The sequence below is a fragment of the Lycium ferocissimum genome, chromosome 4 (genome assembly GCF_029784015.1).
Source record: "Lycium ferocissimum isolate CSIRO_LF1 chromosome 4, AGI_CSIRO_Lferr_CH_V1, whole genome shotgun sequence".
In the NCBI taxonomy this organism is placed as follows: Eukaryota; Viridiplantae; Streptophyta; class Magnoliopsida; order Solanales; family Solanaceae; genus Lycium; species Lycium ferocissimum.
In genome coordinates this window covers 38,751,434-38,756,913 of record NC_081345.1, presented here as the reverse complement: position 1 = coordinate 38,756,913, position 5,480 = coordinate 38,751,434, and the positions used below count along the sequence as shown (strand labels likewise).

The window sequence follows — 5,480 nt, the reverse complement described above, 5'->3', positions numbered from 1 at the left end:
GGGCCAGCACAACTTGTCCTTTGGCCAGTAAAGTTTGAAGCTTGTGTATATAGTCAATGAATTGAATCAGTTTTTTAGGTATAGTACAAATAATTGATACCAGAATACTTGAATAGAGAGTAAAATACTTCTAATCAGTTGTAAATGTGACTTTTAAAGCTGTATAATTATGTAAAGTTCCCAAAACAAAAAGTCTTTTATCTATTACTCCTACCTTCTTTCACTTAGTCCAAATAAGGCCTGGACTAAGATGTTAGATGGATCTGATCCAGCCCATTCACTATGACTGGGCGAAATTTGTTTTAGTTCCTGGATTTCGACATCGCAGACTACTTATTGTTGGACTAGTCTATGATGTCTGTTGCTGGAAGACATACATGTATTGATACCGCCATTTAACTTGCATCCAAATTTTTAAACATTTTATACGTTTATCAACAACTTCCTCTCATGGTAGGGGAAAGGTCTGCGTACACTCTACCCTCATCATATCTCACTTGTGGGATTACACTGGTATGTTGTTGTTATTGTTGTATACGTTTATCAACTCCAAAACAACTTCAAACCGCGGTTTCTGAAGTTAGTTTGTCAAGCCTAATTTTTTTTTAAAACAAAGCACAAGTTAAATGGTGGTGTCAAAATCGGATATATGTGCACATCAGTCTAGCTATTGGCCATATTGTTAACTGGCCAAATTGAGCACACTTTAATAGAGCAAATCCAGAAAAAGAAAAAAAAAATGAAAAAGGTAAAAGAGTAAATAGACACAACGCTAGAAGGAGGGCTTGAACCTCCGACCTTGTGGTTAACAGCCACACGCTCTAACCAACTGAGCTATTCCAGCTTGTTGGTAAGGTCATATGGGAATAGTTAAATGTTCCTAAAGAAAGTGAAAGGAGAGATAAAAGTTCTTGGTTTCCCTCTTTTCATTTTCTCGTTTCACTTTCCCCTCGTATAAAAGATTTCTTTATTGTTTTATGATTTAAATTAGAAAACATTTTAGATGTATTAGAAATTATTTCAATGATTCGACCTTGATAGCCTAGAATGCCAATAAAAAAAAGGCTTTAATTTTCCAGATTTGAATTTTTTCAAAAAGTTGTTATCCCATTTGTAGTTGTGTTTTTTTGCAATCAAAGCAACATTAATTCATAAGTATAACAAATAAGCGAGATAAATTTCGAATTTCAATTACAAGTTCGTAGAAAAATTTAACTTCAACCTTCATCGACCAATCTCATTGAGAATCCCTATTCTGTAGTTTGAATTGAATGTATAATGGATATTCTCTCGATTTTTGCAGTGATGTTACAATATACCTTAGGATTCTAGGTTCTCACAGTAGTCTCACTACAACAAAATATGTTTTTAGCGGCTTAGAATAACTTAATCACGCTAATTATATTCTAATCAATTATTACTCTAATATCAAACTTTAGTGTCTTTCTAACAATAAATGTCAATTGTAAAGGCTTTTTCGACAGAAGATTGATCTAATGACATTAACCAATTTCTTGATAAATATTTTTGTGGCAATAACTATCAAATTTGCTAAAAGTAAAATTAGTTACTACGCATTCAAGCCTCTTTTGGTGTAGTGTCTTTTAACAATCTTGGTGGCTTGTACACAGAAGAAGTGTAGAGTACAATTAATGGGTTCAATTGTATTAGACTTGTGGCGTTTTCGACAGAAGATATGTGTGTTTAACAGAAAAATTATTAAAATTTACAAATATTAAAAGTTGAACACATAATTTTAAAAGCGTCAATGAATTCAATTGTATAAACATAAAAGTAACTTATTAAATTTATATATTAGATTTATTTCTACTTGTACCTTCCAATTTTCCGCGTGTAAAAGTGTGATGAGTAGAAACTTGCTAAATTTGCTGTTATCAATCTTGAGAATTGAGATTATTAGCGGTTGTCTCGAATCCCTTCCCAGCACTGTCATAAAATCACATCTCCAACTTAAAAGCAATTGTACATGTCACTACATCAACGTTTTCTATGACCAGGCCCATTGTTATTTTGTTCACGACGGCCAACTCTGATGAGTATTTGTTTCATGAATCTGACGCTCTTACCATACCTCGTGCAGCATGTACAAGAAACCAAACAAAGAAAAGAAAATCTGTTTTTTTAGTCATGATTGGATATTGTTGTTTTCATAAAATGCTTGTAAGTTAAGGAAAAAACATGCAAATCATGAACAACTCATGTTCCACTAAAACTTGTCAAACTAGAACAAGCTGGCGCGGCAAATCCTTTCACAGTTAACATTCCTATTATATTCAAAAACTTGTTCTGGTTACATATTTATTCCAAAAAATACAATATATGTGTGATAGAACGTTCATGAGTAGACATGTACGGCAAGTTCCAATTATTGCCAAAGAATCCATATATTAATACGTGAGGTACGTGACCAAAAGTACTTCTAAGATTATTTTCCAATTTGCTTATTGTGCTTTAGTCTCCAACAAAGTGATTAGCTATAAATTATTTATCCAATAAGTACATATCTGAATAATCAAAATCAATTTTATGATAATTAAAATCACTGAATTAAAAATGGTGCATCAAATCAGAAATTTAATAGTAAAAACATCTATCTTGATTTTTTATCTTAGATTAATATAGCGAAAGAAAATATTAAAGTAACGGTGAAAAACATGTCACGCATTATCTCAAACTTGAATAGTTAGAAATATTGAATGACTCAAAAGACGAATTCAGACTTTAAACTTGATGAATCCGATCTAGAAGGTTTTTAAAGTTATGAGTTCAGTTTCAATACTGATTGAAATTTGAATGAGCTTTTAATATAAATATATATCATGTACTAAACATACTAAATTCAGATGAACTCGCCAACACATTTATTCCCAGTGAACCACATAGTTTATGACATAATATGATAAAAGAATTATGAATCTTTTGGATTAAAGAATCCTATAGTGTATAAAGTATTCCCCGTTTCAATTTGTTTATCTTATTTTTTTATTTTTTTTAATCTAAAAAAGAATCTCTTTTATAATTTGGCGACATTCTAATTCCAACATGAGAGATGGCATGTTTAATGTCATAAAATTAAATGAGATTCGCGACGTGATACATATCTTTAGTTTAACACCACGAGAACCAAAAGTCTTCTTTAATTTTCTTAAACACTTTATCCGGTCGAATTAAAATAAACAAATTAAAATGGAGGGAGTATAATTTTTGTCCACCTACCTACATTCAAGTAGAGGAAGGGGAATTATTCTTTACTTGAAGAGGGAGAAGTAGTAGTGGGGTCCTCAATCCACGAAGCTGATGATGATAATGAAGTGTCTGATATGAGAGTATGGTTCTTCCTTGAAACTGAAATATTCGCCAGATAGGCATGCCGCGTGTTATTGTCCAGCATTATCTGCTGGGCCCCTTATTCCACTGACCAATGCCACTCGGCCCATGTTTTCTCTTGGTCCCCTACCCGCTATTCACACATTTCCTTTTCTAATAATTTATACTATTTATATTTATTGTTTCCCGCTAATTATTAAGTAATAGGAGTACTACTTATTAAAATGACAACATATTTAATTGAATATAAAACTTAAATTATTAATTTATATTTGGTTAATATATTTATGATGACGGGAGGAAAAATAGTGATGCCAATAAGTTATAAAAATTTAACTTTATGTTCAGTATTTGTGAGGAATCTTATTGAGTCGTTAGCGACGCATTTTCTAAAAGGAAATTTGGAGATCATAGAGTGCTAGAGAAATAGAAAATTTTAATAATATTGTAACGAGACAGGTTTAAATGAAACGACATTGATAGTTACTACTCATATTAGCCGAATTCAACTTGCTTCAGATTGATTTATTTTTATTGTGGTTGATGTTATTGTAGATTAATGATAATAAACAATATATATTAATTAATGATAATTTAACTCAAAAAATGAATGATCGAGGTTTTTAAATGTAAATAATTAATTTAGCGACTTTCAATTATTTAAAATTGTAAAAGTTGTATAAAACTCGAATGACAAATATTTTGGATGTAGAATAAAACAGTACATGAAGTTTGAACTAGGAGTCGCAATGATTCGTTTGACTATTTATTTATTTTGAATTTAACAGTTTTAGTTGTAAAACGATCACTATCTAATCATGAATAATATATTTTAGTAGTACGTATATTACAAAGTTATTTAAGCAAAATCTTCATAATTAAGTGAGGCCAGATCTGGACAACTTCACTAACCTCTAGTTATTAGTCAAACAAGTGTCAAGGAAATGGCTAACAGCGCTATTTTTCTATTCTAATTATGTTGTTTTATGATGAAGTATGGAATATTTGACAAATAAGTGACCATACATCCACTTAATTTTAATTATTTATCTGGAAAAAATAAAGCTCGAAGACCTAGCGGGATACTTGATTTGTCCTATGATTATACTAAATGGTTGGTGTAACTTAACTTCCGTGTGAACTACTATGATTGCGCTCGTCCTTGATATGTTTTTTTGGTATATGTGAAATCATATTATTAAATCATACTACGATTAGTATATGGTTTTACTTTAATCCAATAAAATTAACTATTTAATTAAGTAATCAATCAATTAAAGATGATAGGATTGTGTAGTTGGAAGGATGGGGACACTTGTAAAATTCATGGGATCCAATTGGCTTTGTCTTTGCTTAATCAAGGTTGGGATATTAATGAGAATACTTCGAGTTGAAGGAATCCACCGAAATTTACTCCTTCCTTCAACAGACTTGACCACATCAATTGCTATGCTACGAATAAATAATGGCCAACTTACAAGAATAATTACCTTTTAAGGCTGTTAACAATTAATAGCTATCTTTTACCAATTTAAAATTTGTAGTTAGTTTATGGCAAATTCGCTATATTTGAGTGTATTTAAATATTGAATAATTATCTCTTAGAGGTAGTTATGCCAAGTAATTATTCCATAAAAAATTATTTGTATCGAGCTGTATTTTTATATAAGGTTGTATTATTTAAGTATAATTATTAATTGATGTTTTACTTCATTAAATCACTTAACTAATAAGTTAAATTAGTATGGTATAAATATCAGCACCGTTAAGTATTTCTGTAAGAAGAGAGCAGGAAAATATGAAGTTATTCCGTTAAGTTACTCTTTTATTGGGAAAAAATGAACTAAAGAAATTTATGCATGGACTATTAAAGTAACTAAACAGACCATCAACAGCTGTATAGATCTAGGGCCATTGAGATAAAATAGAATACCTAGTAGCCGCAGCACAAGCACTGATTTATTCCCTGGATTAGTGCTTAAGCTAATCTAATTAGTAATTAGTCTAGTGGTTTTAAAAGGTAAAGCAAGTCATTGGGATATGAAGGGTGTTTTAAAAGATTCGAGGCAATCATAGACACTTGATTTTGTAAGATTAACCTATTAATGCCTTGATAAGTAGGATTCTCTGTG

The 5,480-nt window shown here is 30.7% G+C and overlaps 1 non-coding gene across 1 annotated transcript; it reads right to left on the bottom strand.

The window, feature by feature from the left end:
• Positions 1-770: 770 nt before the first annotated feature.
• TRNAN-GUU (transfer RNA asparagine (anticodon GUU)) lies at positions 771-844 on the bottom strand. The gene has a single exon. It is a non-coding gene; the product is annotated as a tRNA-Asn (tRNA).
• Between the last annotated feature and the right edge of the window lie 4,636 nt (positions 845-5,480).